The 22,210-nt window shown below is 34.6% G+C and overlaps 1 long non-coding RNA gene across 3 annotated transcripts; it reads left to right on the top strand.

The window, feature by feature from the left end:
- Positions 1-865: 865 nt before the first annotated feature.
- On the top strand, positions 866-20,691 carry LOC106753499. 3 transcript variants are annotated; one of them, XR_001375222.2, is made up of 4 exons: positions 866-1,042; positions 1,217-1,385; positions 2,379-2,514; positions 20,436-20,691. It is a non-coding gene; the product is annotated as an uncharacterized LOC106753499 (long non-coding RNA). The 3 variants fall into 3 exon arrangements; XR_002666790.1 differs by lacking the exon at positions 20,436-20,691 and adding an exon at positions 19,051-19,413; XR_002666789.1 differs by lacking the exon at positions 20,436-20,691 and having other exon boundaries at positions 867-1,042; positions 2,379-2,773.
- The last annotated feature ends 1,519 nt before the right edge of the window (positions 20,692-22,210 follow it).

Raw genomic sequence — 22,210 nt, 5'->3', positions numbered from 1 at the left:
AAATGATGTTTATAGTTATGATTTAATTCTGTCTCTGAATTGAATGTATTATATAAAGGTTTAGAAACAAAAAATTTTACATTGTGACATTCCGAAAAATCGGGGTGTTACAATACCGAATCGTATCAAGTAATATAATTGGTAAAACCAAGTATCGTTTTCCCTAGAGACTCACGACCTAGACATTTATGTGGTTTCTTGATTATTTAAGATTTGAAAACAAAATCATTGAGTTTATAATACAGAAAATAAATATGAATGCAAGTGTTGATCAATTGACAATAAAAATGCACACATGATTGTACAATCATGTCTCTTCTTTTGTCTTCTAATTAAATAAGAAACTAATTAATCAAAATAAAACCTTAATTATTTTTGTTGAAGTTATTCAATTACAACTTTTTTTAACTTTAGACAGCAAAAAATTTATCTAGAAGTAAGAAAGTGTTGCCTAAAATTAAAAGGTTAAGTTTTATAAATATGGTTTAGAGATTATCAAAGCTAACAATATTCAAAAGAGTGATGGTACTATAAAACACTTATAATTATTTGATAAAAAAATAAGGATAAAATAGTTATAAAAATATAAATTTTTGTATTTTTTCAAAAAATCAAAAGTAGAAAAAAGTAATATTAAATAAATGTAAAAAATTTAAACGTGTAAAAGAATAAGTTTAATCCATATTTATCTAAATGTTGCCTGTAAAATGCGTCGCCAATATATTAAAACGTAACCTAAAATAAATTAAAAAATTTAGTTTTAGCTAAAAGAATTCCGTATGAAAATTAAAAAAACTAAAACTTCCCTTCATGTTGAAAACTAAAAATCACTGAAAATGCCAAAACTAAAAAACATATATCTAAGTTTCATTTTCGAACTTAAGTGCTGAAAACGCAAAGGCGTAATTTCGTGCCCTCTGTGGTCGCCTTAACCGTGCGGTTCCATATTCGTGTGTTTCACAAGCATCGTGTTTCACTTTTATCTCAACAGTTTGTGTCTTTACCATCGCGTCTCCGTTCGTTAGATCGTTCGTGCGTTATGGTTTGTCTTTCTTTGAACACTGTCGCCTCCATGTTCTTCACTATTCATATTCAGTCCTTTTAGTTGTAAATTTTGTTTGCTTATTTCCGTCCGTCACTGACGCCTACTGTTAATCTTGTGTAGTCCCAATTCAATTAGGGTTTTCCTTATTTTGGTTAATTTATTTGGATTTAGGCTTTGTAGGTGAGGATTCTCGTGTTACGGATCAAACACTAAATGAATGGCACAAAATGAATGGCCAAGGTCTATATAGGATGTTCCACCGACCAATAAAAGGATGCCACCATTGTCGAATTTCCGGCTGACGAAGGCACTGCTTCAGCAAAGGGTGAAGGATAATGTGGTAATAATGACCTTTGGTAACTGCGTTCATGGATTTTATTCTGACATGGGTTAAAAAATTGAAAGATTTGAATGTTTCCAATATGTCTTGTAAATGCGGTGGTGATGTCTTGATACAAACGAATTTCTACTATTATGTACCATTGGTTGTGTGGGTTTAGAAACCTGTTTCTTAGGTGCAATGGATACCAAATTATTTGAGGCACTGTATTGCAATGAGATACTGGTTTTTCACATGGGAAGCCATATGAGCATAGTAGATGTTGGATGGGGTTCTTCAACATTTCATAAAATAGGGAGAGAAAAAGTTATTCTGATGGACTCAATACTTCCTTTTGGATTTAAGCTGTTGATGTGTGATATTGACATGGTTTTGGTTGAAGGTGATATTCATTTAAATATATATTGTATCATGAGTCAATTTGTTTCAATTAAAATAATGGTTCATATGTTACCTTAGCTTTTCATTAATGATCCAATATAAGCCGTAAAATTCTATTAGTTGAGAGACTTTCTTTCTCCACAGTGAAAGAAATATAGTTATTAGAGATATTGGTTAGATTTTTATTGATAGCCACCTTTTATGTGAGTAAAAAGAGTTATGAGGCAATAGTTTAGACTTTAGAGTGCCTTGTTTTCCATAAGTTTGCATGGCTTTCGATTCGAAGCAACCAGATTAAATTTTACACAATTATTGACAATAGCCACAACTCTGATTTTTCCCCTTGCTATTGTTATCGGTCCTGTTCATAAAGGTAGAATCATTTTGATGGAAGCTCATGTCTTGCAACATGTTCTTCCTCATAACCAACTTGTAAAATTAAATGGCATAGTTTGAAGCAAGTTTTTCTCTCCGTGGTTATATTGTTTTAGAATCAGTGTAACCAATCCATTGCTCTTATTACTTCACAATTAAATACCTTGACGTGTCTATATAGGACTAGAGAAAAATCTGTATACCTTTCTAATTTTTATTTACTAATTATGTTTACAGACTATAAACCAGCAACTATGGTTGGAGCTATATGTAGTGCACACAACATTTCAATATGGTGGAACTGAAGGAAAGCGCCATCGTCTATGAGAAGCCATGTTTTTCCTTCATCCACCAGAATACTATAATACTCCAGGTAGCTGTTGTTTCTCTTTCGATTTTGCATGCAGACATTCACATAATAATATGTTTGGAAAACACTTGCATAAAATATACCCATTTCACTATTTATCTTTACTCTGTGTGGAGCACTTTCTATTCTATCTGCAGTTAAGCTAGCAACCTACTATGATGCCGAATTTGAAAAGTTTTATGCTTTAGTATATGAAGGAATTGGTTAAAATTTCCCGTTCTGATTGATTAGTCAACTCATTTTCATGAACTAACTGCAACAAAATATTTAGAAGAACTTTTGTAGGGGGAGCATAATGTTGGGTCACATTTTACTCTAGTCAATTACCAAGTATATGTATGTATCAACCTTAGCGTTTTGTTTTTTACATTTTAAGCAAATTATTTGCATGTTTTAACATGTGTTGCACATATTTTTTTCATATTAAACAAATTAAGACAATATTTGCAATTGTTTCTCTTTTGAACAAAACACTAGTAAGAACTAATTTTTTGGTTCGACACACTTGTTGATGAATCCTATTAAGAGATAAACCACTACCATAAGATGAAAGATGATCTACACTGTGTTTTTTGGTTAGTGCTTGATAAAAACATTATACCATCCAATATAATTTTGCTTAATATAGATCAAAAGTGTGGCCTCATGATTTATGTAACTAACCTCACCTAAGGCAATAATAATGGAAACCCTCTTCACGCAAGTTGAAGAAGACTTCACAGAGATGATGTGTTGGATGAATAAGCATGTAAAGGTGAAGGAAATGGTGTATGGAAAGTGGGTTGGATGTGTATCTATAAAGAGGTTGGGCCAATCATAAAAAAAAAAGTTAGGAGAGTAAAGAAGAAAACTATCCTCTTAGAAAGGGAGAGCTACAATATTGACATTATTTCTTTATTTTATTTCCAAGTTGAATTTTCAAAGCTTGGTACTCCTATTTACAAAATGGAGGAGTTAACCCAAGTGATGCAGTGAATCTAAAAGCTTCAAGTACCTTTAAGATTGAGGATGTATGCATCTTTCAAGGTGCCTTAGCTTCCAAGTAATGTTTGAGGCGTTACTTGAGGTCCAATCAAGCCCAAAGAACCACTTAATTCATATAACCACTCAAGAATCAGGTTAAAAAGTCAAAACTGCATTTTCTGCAGAAAGTTGTCTGTTTGAATCGATTATGTAAATCTCATAAACGATCAAATCAGAAAATTGCACTTTTTTCAGGGAGCTATCTAGTTTAATCAATTATGGGATTTACATAATTAATTAAATCAGAGGCTAATAAACCAAAATGGCCAAAGTATAAATCTAAATTAAATGTAAGTTTGACTTAAATATAAGGTTGAAAGAAAATACTTATTTACATATTTACAAAACTTAAGAGAATGGAATATAAACTAATAAACTATCCTCCACAGGAATAAAGTTCTTTGAAGCCCTCCTTTCTCTTCTATTCTCTTATTCATGACTCTAGTCAAAGGTCCAATGTGACTTATTTTAGATGGTCCTTTATTAGACCTTTCCTCTTATATGATCTGTTCTCATATCCATTTCTTTTTCATAGCACCTGAAAAAAGGATCAAATCACAAATGTTAAGAGTAGGACTAATTCCATATTCAATAAAAAGTTCTAACCTATATGCATTATCATTTATCTTTGCACTAGTGCAAAAATAGCCTATTACGTTGTTTATTTTTGGTCTTTAACGACGCATTTGCTAGCGACGTTATACTGGGTGATGTAAATTTATTTCGAATAATAACAGGTGACGTTAATCGAACACGTTTACGTCGAATACAAAGGTAATTGACGTAAAGTTAACGTCTATTATGTAGATCGATGTTAAGGCACGTCGTATAAAATAGAGCTTGACGTCCAATATTTAAATAAATATTTATTTTTAAAATAAGATTTTTCGTCAAATGGTCTGGGGAACTGACGTAATGTTGACAGCGGCGTAGAAGATTGTCGACGTAATATTCACGCCGAAGTGCAAATTTGACGTGAATTTTTGAATATTTATATTTAAGGAATACTTGACGTCGGTTATAAGGTGAATGATGTAAGGTTGATGTCGAACTTCTTTACAATCGATGTTACTATCGTTGAGTCGTAGAGTTCTTCGCCCAACGTTTTATTATAATTGTTATCCACTGCATTATATGAACGTCACTCATCGCCTTGATGGATGTTAAGATACATATATTAATGTTGGACAGTGTATAAAATGACGTTACCTTAAGTGTTTTTTTTTATTAAATTCCATTCGTTTTAGCTCATTTAACCAAACCTGAAATACAGAAACCAGTTTTCCAATTCCTAAATGCACATAATTAATTAATTTAAACCATGCTTTCATCAATTGCAATTAAATAGTAAAAGTAAAAGACGCTAATGCTATCAAACCCACTTTTCCATTCATCTATTCACAATATTCATCTATTCTCAATAATCTATTCACAATATACATCTATTCACAGTTAAAAAGCCGCACAAGTAAGCAAATGCTACTATCATGAAAAGATAAACCTAAAACTATAGTTATTTAAAGTGTTTATTTAAATATCTTGCCCATTCCTCTCTTATCGTCTTTATATTAGTGCATTGGGCAATGCATAAGTAGTGTTGAATTGATGCAAAATCAAGGAAGAAAAGTTTACAATTATATTCATTTTAATGTCAAAAGTTTATTGATATTTTTAAGATTTTCAAATGTAAATTTCTACCTTAGTCCAATCTCCTCTGATTCCTACTCGGATGATTGTCTTTATCCATGACATGATGTAGTAGCCACATGCCCAGAAATCTTTCACATTTACACTAAACATGTGAAAGAACTTAGTCAAATGTAATGATTTAAAATTGACTACAAAAATTAAAGGTTAAAGATCAAAAAATTCCAACCTTAGGATATATAATCTCAATTTGTTGTCCTCTGGTTCTAGTCAAAACTCTAAAAAAATTTGAAACATTTGAAACATTAGAAACATAAGTTAATATATTAATATCATAATGAATTGATAAGAATGAATGTAATACTTACCTATTTCTCCCACATGCCTTCAATGTGATCACATCGAGTTTCATGTATTTCATCGAATACATCATCAACCTTATTTTCAATGGTTGTCGATGAAAATGAGCTTGTCTCAAGTATATTAGAGAGTCTTCATCATCAGTTGTGTGCATGACTCTGCCTTCCAATACCACTGACCATTTATGATTCACTAGGTCAGTGACATAGAATATTTGTCTTGTTTGACTAACCATAATAAATGGTTCATCTGTGTAACTCATTTTGTTAAGATCCACCAAAGTGAATCTGAGGTCTTCTGCCACGACACCAGATTTACTATCAACCCATTTATACTTGAAAACTAAAACTCTAAAAGTGACATAATCAATTTCCCAAATTTATTAAATTATTCCAAAATAACTAATTGATGTTGTAATTGAATTTTTATCCTTGGAACTGGAAAACTGTACAACCTCAGCTTGGAGGATAACTTCACTATTTTGAACTCTACTTTTATCGTCTTCCTCTTTTGAATATAACAAATAATTGTTTATGTAATAGCCGTCGAAAGTGATCACATCAGTGTTAGGTCCACGAGCTAGTCTCAATAGATTTTCAGAATCATTCGGAGTAGCATAAATCTTTTTCTTAAACCAAGCTAAAAAGGATTTGTTATGTTCATTAAGTGTCCACTTTTCACTCATACGTGGATGTGCTGACTTAATTTCATCAATGTGCTGTGAAATGTAAGGAATAACATCCTCTGTGTTGTTTAAAATGTACAAGTGAGCTTGATTAACTTCTTTTCCACTAACACTTTCAATCCTTACTCCTCGAACTCCCTTTCCTTCACGTCTGTGTTCATGTAGTATTTTCTTTGGAAGTCCTATTGGTTCACAACTTGACATATAACTTGAGCAACATTCAACAACTTCCTCTGCAATGTAGCGTTCTATAATCGAAGCCTCCGAACAATTGATTCTTAACATATCCATTTAAGATCTTCATGTATCTTTCAACTGGGTATATTCATCTCAAGAAAACTGACCCACATATTCGAATTTCGCTCACTAGATGGACAATCAAATGAACCATGATATCAAAAAATGAGGGTGGGAAATACATTTCCAATTGGCACAAAAGTTTGATGGCCTCATTTTTCAAATCATCTAATTGTCGAGGATCAACAACTTTCTTGCAAATGACATTGAAAAACAAACTCAAATGTGTGAGAGTACCTCCAATAGAGACAGGTAATATGGCTCGAATAGCTACTGGTAAAAGTTGTTGCATTAAGATATGACTATCGTGAGACTTTAAACCAACTAACTTTAAATCTTTCATAGAAACAATGTGTTAACACTCTGGCAAGTGTGCCAGATCGTATCAAGTAATAATAAAACGGTAAGTCTGAGTATCGTTTTCCAAAGGACTCTTAGGCCTAAATATTCGTGTGAACTCTTGATGATTTCTTAAGACTTGTTAGAGCGAAGATTAAGGTTTTAAATGCAAGACAGAAAATAAACATGTATGCAAAGTTTGATCGATTGACAGTTAAACGATATGACTGAATGGTATTGTTGAGGTTTACGGTTTCATCCTAATCCACTCTCAAATATTTACTATTCTTACTAAATTTGACTTCTTTATCAACGTTAATGCCACTTTCCAAATTCTCCTATTTCCAATATCTTGGTTAATAGAGTGTACTCCTAATTACTAGTTTACTATGTTTAGTCTCCCTAGCAATTATTCATGCATTACATAATTCGCACAAAAACTTATGGTAATTGATCCTCCTATCCCTATGTCTAGGTAATATTGCTATCAAGAGAATTCCCTCATGTTTAGACCTAACTATACGTGTCCATATAGGTAGAATAAAAGATTATGCTATTGAATAATGTCTTAAACAAAACATGCAAATATAATGGAGGAAAAACTCTAACAATTGATAAACAAAAGTATATGAATAAAGCAAGAATTTCAATATAAGAGAGTTTCAAATAGGATTACATCGTTCTCCAACAACAAAAAGGTTTAGTTCATTAGAGTCATGGTTAATCTAGATGAATTGAATGAAAAGTATGGAAAAGATAACCCTATAATTGATAAATTGGAGCTTCCGCATCCAAAATCCGCCTCGAAGGTGAGAAGAATGTGTTTCTGCGTCTTTTCTAACAAAAGATCGCTTCTCTAATTCGTGCAAGTGTATATATATGTCAGAAAAATATAAGAAATTTAGCCTAGGCCCATTAGTACACCGCCCGGCGGTGTGGCTTCACCGCCTGGCGGTAGGTGCGTCACTTGATCTCACCCCACGGCTGCCTCTTGAGCATCGTCTAGAGAATCCACTGAAGAGTCCACGACCCGGCGATGGGTTTCACTGCCCGACGATGAGTGCGATACTCAATTCCACCCCTTAGCGGTGCTGCTTGAGCGTCTAACAGAGAATTGCCTAGAGAGTACACTGCCCAACGGTGGCTGCGACTTTTCTTTTCTTCACTTTTCCACCTTCTTTTGCATCCAATTCCTCCCTTACTTGACTCCCTTCATTCAATTCTTGTTAAATCCTGCCACATCAAAGGAAAACCAAACATAAAACCAAGAAAACCTAATTTTACTCTCTTATACTTTAACTTAAGCAAATTGCATGATTTCAAGCTAATTCCAAGTTATAAAGGGTGTATTTGATATCAATTTTAAGTATGAAAATAACGATTTTTAGACCGTTATCACAACCCCAAACTTAGAACTTTGCTTGTCCTCAAGCAAACAAAATGTAACTTAGTCTTCCACAATTCATCACAATGGTTCAACCTTTTCCAAATCCATATCTCAAGACATGTCATCACTCAAATTAGCTCATCCATAGAATTTAATCAAGATGCACATATGCTTCAAATCAAACCATCATAGTGTTCTTCACAATCACATAAATTTCAACAGATGTTATTATCATGAATGATCAATTAGCTAAGCATAATATAATCACAGATTCATGGAAGTATTCCTCACCAGGCAAGGTGTTTCACTCAATCACTCAAGTGTTTCCAAAGGTCACCCCTTCCTTCTACTATTCACTTATCACATAGAACAAAATTTTCATTCATTTGCCACAATCAAACATCATCACATACACATGTCATCACAAGGACTTTTCAAGGCTTATAATGTGGTTGTGCTAACAAGAAAAATTGGTTTTTCTAGATCACAAAATTCTTGAGTTAAGAGAGTCATTCAAACAATCATGGTTCAAGTACAAACTCACTCTTTACCAATCTCACTCATTCGCAACTTTCTCTTTTCTTCACATTGAGCTTTTTCTTTTCATGCTTATCTTTTCTATCTTTTCTTTCTCTTTTCATGCATTTGCATTCAACACATTAGCTCAATGCCTAATTTTTCTTCTTCAATTTTCCCACAACCCCAAACTTGAACCTTTATCAATACCACACAACAATTCTCATCTTAACTCCAGGTAATGATTTTCAAAATGGGTTTTCACTTCCTGTTTAAGGCTTAGGTTCAAAAGGGTAGAACATAAGATGTTTTTTTTTTTTTCATATGGAATGAAAATTTCATTTGGCTAGAAAAGGGTTTACTCAAAAACGGCCTTAATTATTTAACACATATATGCAATTCAATCAATCACAGAAATTCAGGCAAAATCACTCATGCTTTCAAGTAGATAGCAAATATATAAATAAGAACTCTAGAGCTCAAAAACCTCACAGAAGCTTATTCCAACATCCAAAAAAATACCCTGCTTAGCCTCATAATCACAATCACAAAATCACAATGCATTTGTTCCTAGCTAGTGAACACTCCACCTATATATCAACATATGGAAATCTCAATCATTATTCAATAGGAAACATCATCAAGCAACTCATCTCATACAATTAACAGTCAAACCATCATATTCAGAAAAGTTTCAGACCAAATACATTAACCTATACTACTCAACAGAAGCAAATCCTATACTAAGAATTCAAATTACAAAAGATAAGAAATCCTGGATTGCCTCCCAGCAAGCGCTTGTTTAACGTTACGAGCCTGACCCAATAACCTTACGGATCCACCAACTTCATCATAGTGGAAAGGCATTGCACTTCTCCTCCCAAGTAATGTTTGAGTCTTTGTCCACTCACCACCCAACTTTTATTTGGATCACTAGCAGTTGGATCCATAAATTCAATAGCTCCATGAGGATGAACATTCTTTATTATGAACGGCCTAGACCATTTTGACTTCAACTTGCCAGGGAATAACTTCAACCTTGAATTGAATAATAACGCCTGTTGTCCTGGGTTGAAAGCCCTCTTAATCAACTTTCTGTCATGATAAAGTTTTACCTTTTCTTTATAATTCTTTGATGAATCATATGCATGCATCCACATCTCTTCACGCTCTAGCATCTACCTCCTACGTTTATCTGACTTTCATGAGGATTGAAATTCAAAAATTTCAAAGCCCACAAAGCTTTATGCTTCATCTCCACTGGCAAGTGACATGTTTTCCCATACACCAACTTAAAAGGCGATAAACCCATGAAAGTCTTCATAGCCATCCTATATGCCCAGAGAGCATAATCCAGTTTATGTGACTAATCTTTCCTTGATGAAGCAACTGTTTTCTCTAAAATTCTCTTTATCTCCCTGTTGGAAACTTCAGCTTGACCATTTGTTTGTGGATGATAAGGTGCAGCCACGTTATTAATAACCGTGAGAAAATTTGCCTTTTCAAGAATTTAATCACCCTATTAACATCATTTCCATGTGCGTTTTATCTCTTTTGAATCGTTTAAACTTTTACTCCGATTAAATTAGTCTTTGATGAATTATCTTCTATTTGAACCGATTAAAATGAGTTTTCGTTGTGTTTTGATATAGTTTTGCTCGTGTCTTTGGGTAACCTGGTACCGCCTTCTTCCTTTGTTGGTTTCCTCGTAAGAAAAACTTGCGTCTTTTGGTCTTCTTCTGGTCTCTTATGGTATTTCAATCCTAAAGAGTTTATAGAAAAACAAACAAAAAAGTTAACAGATTGTTACGAGAAATAAAATGAATGGTAACCTCTTCTTTGTTTCTGTTTATCACTCCTTCAAGCTTTTAAACATGACAAGGAATCAAACCACAAAGAAATTACTCGTTTTTGTCACCTTGAAAGAGTTGATAAAAACTTTAAAAATTAACACAAAATTCAAAATGAAAGCCACATGTACAACGATGTTTTATCAATTGGTTTAAAAGAAAAAAACTAAAAACTTAATTTTTTGCAAAGAAAACATCAATTCATAGAAGAATTCGACATTCTGTGGTTGGTTTAAAAGAAAGAAAATAATATAAAAGAACTAAATAATAAAATGTTGGTGCTAGTTTAAAATGACGTTTTATGGATTGATTTAAAAAAAATAAAAAAATAACTGTTGGCTGTAATATACAACGGTCAATCTTTTGTTACAATTGACTTCATATTAATTATATCAATATTTAGTATTAATTTATTTTGTGTTGGACATCAACTTTTTCCGTAGCAACCTTATATGCATCAACGACCGTCAAGTCGACCCATCTTGTTCGACGTTTTATGTTGGTCTCAACATAAAGTGTGACGTTCTATTTGGTATAAAAGAGAAAAGGAAAAAAAAGAATAAAGAAGGGACTCACTGGCATATAAAATATCAAATATTTTTCTTGATTGATGTCAAATGTGGGTAGGAGTAATACTGTTGGAAGCAAACCACTATTTCGTTATTTTTTATTTTAAATTGAACGTTATATGTTTCTTAAGTTGACGTTATGTGATTCTGAAGTCATTGTTTTACGTCGTACTGGGCCTTGTTTAACGTTAATAGAATTTAGATCACGTCAATATGGACCTTGTTTGACGTTAACAAATATTAGACGACGAAATGTTTTATTTAATGACGTGGAGCGATTGAATTTATTTACGGAATTGTCACTGGTCATTTTTAACGTTGGATATTTAGCAGTTAAACGTTGACCGCGTGACGTTATAACCCGTTTTTGCACTAGTATTGGGACCATTTTAAAAGGATCATCTCCCATAGTACTAAGTTTAGACTTTTAAAAAACTAATTTCTTTTGCCATTTGTTGTTGTATTAAGTGTATTTTTTAATTTGTGTTTCAATTTAGTTTTTGACCTTCTCATGAAACTTCTTAATAAACTCCAGTTGGGTCACACATAAAAGAAGTAGTTATGTGAAAAGAGCAAGAAAACACACATTGATTCGAGCATATGAGCTTTTTAGGATGTAAAACAGGAGACCCTTGCTAATGTATAAAAGAGATTTACACATTGTAAATCATCTCATTAGGGAAAGACTTTGACAAGAAATAGTTGAACCTCAAAGTGTTAAAGTGTCTTGATAAAATGTGGTAATTTAAAGTTAACCATCTTTGAATCAAAGGATCTTCCACCACTGCATCCAACAAGAAAGGATTACTGAGGAAAGACTTTAGTCTGTGCCCATTAACCTTGAAGTTTTTAGTTGTGGATGAACTTTGGATCTCAACTGCGCCATAAGGATAAACGTTAGTCACAACAAAAGGTCCAATCCACTTTGATCTTAACTTACACCCCATAAGTCTGAGCCTAAAGTTATACAATAAAACCTGTTGGCCAACCTCGAAGTTCTTTCTAACAATTGTGCTACCATGGAACTTCTTTGTTCTTTCCTTGTAGAACTTCGAGTTCTTATAGGCTTCCAATCGAATCTCATCCAATTTATTCAACTGCAACTTCCTTTCCTCTCCAGCTTGGTCCATGGAGAAGTTGCAAGACTTCACAGCCTAGTATGCCTGATGCTCAATCTTAACTAGTAGATGACATGCCTTTCCAAAGACAACCTCATAAGGAGACATCCCTATAGGTGCTTTGTAGGCAATCTTGTGCGCCCAAAGAGCATCGTCCAATCTATTGCTCTAATATTTCCTGTTGGGCTGGACAATCTTTTCCAAAATCCTCTTGATCTCCTTATTTGAGATCTCAGCTTGCCCTTTGGTTTGGGGGTGATATGGTGTACAAACTCTATGTACCACCCCATATTTCTTAAGCAAAGCTTGCATTGATCTATTGCATAAATGGGTTCCTTGGTCACTAACAATGGCTTGAGGCACTACAAACCTGCAAAAGAGGTAAGACTTAACAAAATCCACAACAACTCGAGCATCGTTAGTCCTATTGGCTCTAGCTTCCACTCATTTCGAAACATAATCAGCAACTAGGAGGATATATGAAAAAGAAAAAGAAGTAGGAAAAGGACCCATGAAATCTATACCCCAAACATCAAATACCTCACAGAACAACATGAGTTGTTGAGGCATCTGTTGTTTCCATGAAAGTTATCCTCTTGCTCTTTGACATGGCTCGTAGGTGCTATAAATCCTCTTGGAATCCTTGAAGATGGAGGGCCACTAAAAACCATAATCTAGCACCCTATGAGCCATTCTTTGAATCCTTGATGACCACTTGGTGAAGAGGCATGACAAAATTGCAGGACCGAGTCAATCTCAAGATCCGGAATCCATCTCCTAGTAACCTGGTCACTGTACAACTTCCACAGATATGGGTCATCCCAAATGTAAAACTTAGCATCGCTCTTAAGTTTAACAATTTGAGCACACGTTTCTAAGGGAGGGAAAACAGAAGCAACCAAATAAATAACAATATTGGCAAACCAAGGAGTAGGGTAAGAAACTAAAACGTCAATAAGCTCTCATCAGGAAAGTTATCCTGGATGGGCTAAACATCAACTTCATTCTCAACTCTCTCAATCTTGCTAAGGTGGTTTGTAACTAAATTATGTGCTCCACTCCTGTCTTGAATTTGTAGATCAAATTCTTGGAGTACGAGCATCCATTTGATCAACCTAGGCTTTGACTTAGCCTTCTTTGAAAGAAACTTCAGAGCTGCATGGTTAGTGAATACAACAAGTAACCAAGCAGATATGGTGTAAATTTATCGAGAGTGAAAACAATAGCTAACAAATCTTTCTTAGTGGTGGTGTAGTTTGCTTGGGCAACATCTAAAGTTCTGGAAGCATAATAGATCACTCGTGGAAAGTTGTCAATCTCTTGCGTCAAGACAACCCCTAATGCATAATTGGATGCATAAGCTCAAATTAGGTTGTCCAATCTAGTGCCTGAATGATTGGAGTTGTAGTCAGAGCTTCCTTCAAGCAATCAAAAGCTTGCTGGAATTTGTCATCAAAGTCAAACTCATCATCTTTCTGCAAAAGTTTGGACAAGGGAATGACCTTCTTGCTAAAATCCTTGATGAAGCGTCTGTAGAAACCTGCATATCCAAGAAAAGATCGAACCTCTCGCACGCAAGAGGAGTAAGGCAATTACGAAATCACAAATATTTTTGCAGGATTTACCTCTATTCCCTTGCTAGAAATGATATGCCCTAGAACAAAACCTTATTCCACCATCTCAAAATTTAAAACAAGGTTTGTTTCAATGCATCTTTTCAAAACCTTTTCCAAACTGTTTAAGCATGCATCAAATGAGGATTTATATATAGCAAAATATCCATAAACACCTTTATGCAACTTTCAAGAATGCCACTAAAAATGCTAAGCATGTACTGTTAAAAGGTACCAGGGGCGTTGCATAGGCCAAATGACATCCTCCTATAGGCAAAAGTGCCAAAGGGGCATGTGAACGTGGTTTTCTCTTGATCCTCAAGAACAATATTAATTTGAAAATATCCAAAAAATCCATCAAGAAAACAATAATGGGATTTACGTACTAAGTGCTCCAGCATCTGATCAATGAATGACATGGGGAAATGATCTTTCCTAGTTGCCTGATTGAGCTTCCTATAATCAGTGCAAACTCTCCAGCAATTCTGCATTCGTGTGGGGATCAACTTATCCCTTTCATTCTTCACTACAGTGAGGCCAATCTTCTTAGTTACAACATGTATTGGGTTCACCCATTGACTATCTGATATTAGGTAAATGATCCCAACTTGCAGAAGCTTGGTCACCTCTTTCTTGATGATCTACCCAATATCAGATAGTCAATGGGTGAGCCGAATCCATGTTTTGCCTAAGAAGATTGGCCTCACTGTAGTGAAGAATGAGAGGGATAAGTTGATCCCCACACGAGTGCAGAATTGCTGAAGAGTCTGCATTGATTATAGGAGGCACAATCAGGAAACTAGGAAAGATCATTTCCCCATGCCATTCATTGATCAGATGTTGGAGCGCCTGACAGGTAAATCTCATTATTGTTTTCTTGATGGTTTTTGTGGGTATTTTCAAATTAATATTACTCTTGAGGTGACCAAGGTTCTACAAGCTGGGATCATTTACCCAATATCAGATAGTCAATGGATGAGCCTAATCCATGTTGTGCCTAAGAAGACTGGCCTCACTGTAGTGAAGAATGAGAGGGATGAGCTTATCCCCACAAGAGTGCAAAACAATTATAGAGTCTGCATTAATTATAGGAGGCTCAATCAGGTAATAAGGAAAGATCACTTTTTCCTGCCAATCATTGATCAGATGTTGGAGCGCCTGACAAGGAAATCTCATTATTTCTTTCTTGATGGTTTTTCGAGGTATTTTCAAATTAATATTGCTCTTGAGGATCAAGAGAAAACCACATTCACCTGCCCCTTTGGCACTTTTGCCTATAGGAAGATGTCGTTGGGCCTATGCAACGCCCCTTGTACCTTTTAGTGGTGCATGCTTAGCATTTTTAGTGACTTTCTTGAAAGTTGCATAGAGGTGTTTATGGATGATTTTACTATATATGGATTCTCATTTGATGCATGCTTAGATAGTTTGGAAAAGGTTTGAAATAGATGCATTGAAACTAACCTTGTTCTAAAATTTGAGAAATGTCATTTTATGGCTGAATAATGTTTGGTTCTAGGGTATATCATTTCTAGCAAGGGAATAGAGGAAGATCCTGCAAAAATATTTGTGATTTCGCAATTGTCTTACCCCTCTTGCGTGCGAGAGGTTCGATCTTTTCTTGGACATACAAGTTTGTATAGGCGATTCATCAAGGATTTCAGCAAGAAAGCACTTCCCTTGTCCAAACTGTTGCAGAAGGATGTTACGTTTGACTTTGATGACATGCAAGCAGGATTTTGATTGCCTGAAGGAAGCTTTGACCACATCCAATCATTTAGGCACAAGATTGGACAACCCCATTTAAGCTTATGTGTGATGCATCCAATTATGCATTGGGGGTTGTCTTGACACAAAAGATTGACAAGTTGTCGCGGGTGATCTACTATGCTTCCAGAACTTTAGATGTTGCCCAAGCAAACTACACCACCACCAAGAAAGAGCTGTTAGCTATTGTTTTCGCTCTTGATAAGTTTAGATCATATTTTCTTGGTTCACCTATTGTTGTATTCACTAACCATGCAACTCTGAAGTTTCTTTTAAAGAAGGCTGAGTCGAAGCCTAGGTTGATTAGGTGGATGCTCCTACTCCAAGAGGTTGATATGCAAATCCAAGACAGGAATGAAGCACATAATTTAGTTGCAGACCACCTAAGCAGGATTGAAAGAGCTGAGGATGAAGCTGGCATGCTGCCTATCCAGGATGACTCTCCAGATGAGAGCTTATTGATGTTTGAGTTTCTTACCCTACTCCTTGGTTTGCAAATATTGCTAATTCTTGTTTTCCCTCCCTTAGCATCCCATGTTCAAATTGCTAAAATTAAGAGCGATGCTAAGTATTACATTTGTGATGACCAATATTTGTTGAAGCTATGCAGTGACCTGGTTACTAGGAGATGCATTCCTGACCAGGAGATTGACTCGGTCCTACAGTTTTGTACGTTTCCACCTAATGGTAATTTGGGAATTCAAAGAATGGCTCACAGGGTGCTAGATTGTGGTTTTTATTGGCCCTCCTTCTTTCAGGATGCGGAGAGGATTTACAGCACCTGCGAGCCATGTCAAAGAGCAGGATGCTGACTTTCATGGAGACAACAGATGCCTTAACAAGTCATGCCGTTATGTGAGGTATTTGATGTTTGGTGTATAGATTTCATGGGTCCCTTTCCTATCTTTTTTGGTTTTTCATATATCCTCTTAACTGTTGATTATGTTTCTAAATGGGTGGAAGCTAGAGTCACTAGGACTTACGATGCTCGGGTTGTTGTGGATTTTTTTAGGTCTCACCTCTTTTGTAGGTTTCGAGTGTCCCGGGCCAATGTTAGCAATCAAGGAACCCATTTCTGTAACAGATCAATGCAAGTGTTGCTCAAGAAATATGGGGTGGTGTATAGAGTATTTACACCATACCACCCCCAAACCAAAGGGCAAGCTGAGATCTTAAACAGGGAGATCAAGAGGATTTTGGAGAAGATTGTCCAGCCCAATTGGAAATATTAGAGCAACAGATTGGATGATGCTCTTTGGGCACACATGATTGCTTACAAAGCACCCATAGGGATGTCTTCATATCTGGTTGTCTTTGGAAAGGCATGTCATCTACTAGTTGAGATTGAGTATCAGGCATACTAGGCTGTGAATTCTTGCAACTTCTCCATGAACCAAGCCGGAGAGGAAAGGAAGTTACAACTGAATGAATTGGATGAGATTCGATTCAAGGCCTATGAGAACTCAAAGTGCTATAAGGAAAGGACAAAGAAGTTCCATGATAGTTCAATTGTTAGAAAGGACTTCGAGATTGGCCAACAGGTTTTATTGTATAACTCTAGGCTTGGACTCATATGGGTAAGTTAAGATCAAAGTGGATTAGACCTTTTGTTGTGACTAATTTTTATCCTTATGGTGTAGTAGAGATCCAAAATCCATCTGCAGCTAAAAGCTTCAAGGTTAATGGGCACATCCTAAAGCCTTTCCTCAACAATCCCTCTTTGTTGGATACAGTGGTGAAGGAGACGTCTTTACTAGAGCCAGCTTCATTTCCTTTCTTACTCAGGGAGTTTCCTTTTCTCATTTCCTCCTCACTTTTATGGCACTTGTCCATTTCTATTGATTGTTCTAATTGCTGATCTAATGATTATGATACACTTAGGACATTGTGTAGTTTAAGTGTGGTTTACTAGGGGTGATTTTTCTTTGTTTAGGTTTTGTTTTCTAGGTTGTTTTTGTTGTGTCTTGTGTATAGTTTTGCATGTTTCTCTAGTTTTCTGGACTTTGTTTAGGTTGTAGATGTTTCTTTCACTTCATTGATATTCTAATTGGTTTGAAATCCATGATTTTCTCTGATTGGAAGATGATTATGATGTTTGAGAGGTTGAGTTGATTGTGACAAAAACAACCTTTGTGAGAATTTGAGGCACTTGATGTTCTTTCTTGTGTGTGATATACCTCTTGATTGCTTGTACATATGCCTTAACTTAACTCTTTTTGATGATTCTTGATTGATATGCATGTTTGGAAGTGATAAAGAGAGTTTTGTTTTTGAGCCTCTCTAGCCAAATTACTCTTTTGATATCCCCTTTGAGCCTATGTTGTCCCTTTTCTTTGTTTTGAATTAATTACGCTTAAGTGAAAAACCATGATTACCTAAGCCTTAGAAAATTTTGGAGCTTTGGAATTGTTTTGGGAACAAGTGTGGTCTTGGGAATTTTGGTGAAATTTGCTAATTGGTTCCTCTTCTTGGTTGTTTTGTAATTAAGTTGCGCATCTTGTCTCTTACAATTGTGTTCTGAAAAAGAGAAAAGAAAATAGACAAGATGAGAAAAGAAAGAAAAAGAATAGAAAACAAAATCAGAAAAATAAAAAATAAAAAAAATTGTGAATAATGGAGTCAAGAAGATGATTGAATTATTGGTTTTGAGTGTGAATTGACAGTGTTTTCACTTGTTCCTCATTGTTCCTCTATTTCTTTTGGTGTTTAGCTTCTCATCCATATTATATCCTCCCTTGTCCTTGACCCCATTACAACCATGAAAAGACCTTTTGATTTGAACATGCATATGTTTTGGGTGTTGATATTAGAGGCTTGTCAAGTCTGTTTGTTGCTTGCTTTCTTTAGTGTATTGAGTTGACATTGTTTACCCTTGACACTTGAGAGAAATAGGGATAGTGCATCTGTGAGGTTTTGTTACTTTTGGTTCACCTCTTGAGTTCATTGATTATCTTGCCATGTTTGGAAGTGCTTGGATGATTACCATGAGTATCTGGTTTCTTTGGTTCTTTGTGTCGGATATTCTCTACTCCTTTTCTTTGTCCAGATTCTTTGAGGACTGTGTAAATCTGTTTGGTTTTCTTGTGAGTCTTTGTGTTTCTGTGTGCTGAGGTGGTGTCACTCCTCTGATGTCCTTTGAACTATTCCTTGATCTGCGTCTTGATTTTGTCCAAGAGTGTAAAAGACTATTTTGATGAGTCAATATTTTCTTGACTTCACTTAGCTTATTGTACTACATTTAGTTAGGGAATTGTGTTTCAATGTTCATTATTTCTCCATTTTTTCTAATTGTGATGAATTTGACCACTGATGTTTATTTTAATTAATTTGAATTATCTGACACTAATTATCATCATTATTAATTGTAGGGAATTTTTGGAAGTTTATTTTGCGGACATTAAGAGCTGCCACATCAATAAATACTCTTCACATAAGAATTTTAGTTTAGAATTAAATTGTAAAGTCGTTTTGAGAATTTTTTGATAGATTTTACTTTTTGGCCATTTTTGGTCATTTTTGGGAAAAAGGCCCATTTGTGGGCTGACTTAAGTTTTAGTGCAAAGGAGGGGGTAGACCTTAGGAACATTTTTCATTCTCTCATTTTCATGCTCTTGGTTTTGGACAACAAAGGGAGTTTTCTCCCATAGGTATCACTTTACATTTTTCAGCACTTTGAATTGGAGTAATTTAATTTGGATTCCTGCACTTGGTTTGTCAATTATTTTCATTTTTCTCTTCCTTCTTGCTGTGCACTTTCAATTTTGATTTTCAATCTTGCATTGCAACTTCGTTTTCAAGAGGTTTTTCATTATTGTGCTTTGGGTTTTCGTTTTTGTGCTTTGGCTTTTGTTCTTGCTTTGGATTTTCGTGTTTTGCACAATTTAGGCTTCCATTCCGCTTCTAGTTTTGTGTTGCAATGTTTAACAATGGATTTCATTGGGTTTTGGTGTTTTAGTTTGTTCAAAATGATAGGTTAAATCTGTTTGGGTTGGTTATTGATGAATCTGCAATGTATCCATGAGATGTTATGCTTGCATTGTGTTTGAACCAATTTTGCCTCGTAGAATATAATCTGTTTGTGCTTGCAGTTGGGTGTGTGCTTAGTCACCTAACCTGTATTGAATCTTCGCTTACAAGATGATACTCGTAGATGCTTAATTTGCGGGAGAGCAACTGACTAAATGTGTGCATTATGAAATCTATGTTTAGTCTTCGCTTAGTAGACTAATCAATGTTGGACTAAGGTGATTTGAGCACATAATTATTGGCAATCAAGGATTGGATTCATTGTAGCGGAGTCAATAACCAAACTTGTCTTTAAATTTGTTTTGAATTTGTGTTGTAGTGTATTTCAATTACCACTATCCATATCCATATAACCACCCCTCACCAATTGTTCAACCTATTGCTTGAACCATAGTTTGGTCCTTGAGAGACGACTTAGGGATCATTCTCCTAGTTATACTACATTTAATTGAACATAAAATTTGATTTGGGTACGACCTCGATCAGTCCATAATAAAACAAAAGTGCTAAATGTTTTCTAACTGTTTGGCCGTTAAGTGCAGCGTTTTGAACTTCCAAGTTGATTTATGATAAGCTTATATTTCTAGTTTTTATGTAGTGAGTTTAGGGTTTAGGGAGTTGTTTTAGTTATCTTAGATGCTTAGTTGCTTGGTTTTGAGGTCCTTCATGATGGTGTGGTTTTGTGAACATTGTCTTACTGTTTCAGCTTGTTTTATTTCATGTGCAGGGATTGTCCAAGCATGTTGATGTATCCTTGCTCCACTTTGCTCCTTGTTTTAATGTTATTTTCAATGCTTTAAAGTAACATTTTTGGCCTGTTTGTGTTTAAATAACAATTTGTATAGGTTTGCACTTGCTGTAATGTGAATTTTTGGATTTTTATTTTTTGGTCCAATCTATGTCTCCCATTCATTCACACATACATATATTCATACCAATTGTGTTGATGTTTTCTACTTCTGGTTTTCTAGCGTCCAAAACAACCTAACAACAATGATTGTGGGTGTTACATTTGTTGTTATATAAATGAAATTATCACATACTATGAAGGAGGGACAATCTTAACAAATGTAGGTCATCTTGATTTTAGACAAGAACATCTATAAGACAAGTTTGTCTCATACTTGCATGTTTTCAAGTTTAACAAACAACGATAAACAAAATGAGCATTGGACAAAGTATTACCTTTGTGAAAAATGATATCGATGAATGAGAAACATGTTATTAAAAATCTTCTGAGCTCTGAATGTTTAAAGAAAAGTTTTAGTAAACATACTGATATCTTAGTAGATCCACTATCAAACGATATCCTCACAAAACGCTTCAATAGGTTATTTGAGAGTCTTGCTAAACGCGTTTTTCCTACACATTTATAAATAATGTTACATGAGCTCTCAGTATGCCTTGTTAATTAATGTACTAAATGATGTTTTTAGAAAACGCACTAAAAGTTATAAACAACGTTCCAAAAACAAATTTGTTGAGAAACATTATCCTAAATGCATTCTAGAACTTAACAAATATCTCTAAAACAAGTGTTATTAGTAAAAGTCTTGTGTATATGCTAAACGATAATTTGTACCAAACGATGTTTTCATCCACTGATGAAACATTTATGAATTACTTGGAATCTTCTCTGAAATGCTTAAACGATCAAATCTTGTTTGAACTAAAGAAAATTTGTAAAACACAGTTGTTTTGAACATGTATTAAAGAGCATTAAATGCACAAATTTTCAAAACAACAAAACTGATAAGAAAAATGACATATATGTCTGCATGTATATCTACTCCACTCTTTTTAGTTGCCTGAGTAAATTATCCATGTATTCTATAATATAGAAGTTAGAAGTGGACGTTAGAGACAAAGAAGACATTCACAAAATGTTCTTATCATTAAAAGTTGTGATAAAAAAAGTTCGTATAACCTGTTTTTGATAAAGTATTGAAAAAATATATTTATTTTGACAAGTTAACTTCAACCTATGGTTGCTATCTGCAAAAAGGCTATGAAGATCCTAAGATAAAAAAACACACACACATTGTATAACAAATATTTTCTCATGGAGCCTATAAATTGAAGATTCTTGAAGAGAAGATCAAGAGAATAGACGCTCTACAAATTCTATTAGATTGAATTGTATTGTGAACACATCCTCTTTGTGAGAGTAATAGTTTAAGACTTGTAAGACATCTTATTGATTGCACATTCTAAAGAGAATTCAAATAGTTGGTGATTAAATCATTTGGATTAAACGCTTAGCTAGGTAGCGTATCAGTTTGATACTGTGATTGTCTAGTGGAAACTAGGAGTGGGTGAAACTCAACTAGGTAGTTTATTAGGAAGATACTAGGTTTTTCTAGGGATACTAAGAGTGATATTGCACAACCAAGGGTGGGTGATACTCAGTTTTAGTCAGTGTAACATGTGTTACAAGAATTGACTAGGTTTAACCAGGAGTGATGCTAATACCCAGTTATAATCTTGTTGAAGATTATAATG

This window comes from Vigna radiata, unplaced genomic scaffold (assembly GCF_000741045.1).
Source record: "Vigna radiata var. radiata cultivar VC1973A unplaced genomic scaffold, Vradiata_ver6 scaffold_131, whole genome shotgun sequence".
In the NCBI taxonomy this organism is placed as follows: domain Eukaryota; kingdom Viridiplantae; phylum Streptophyta; class Magnoliopsida; order Fabales; family Fabaceae; genus Vigna; species Vigna radiata.
Note: the sequence above shows the minus strand (reverse complement) of the source record. Positions and strands in the feature narration are given on the sequence as shown.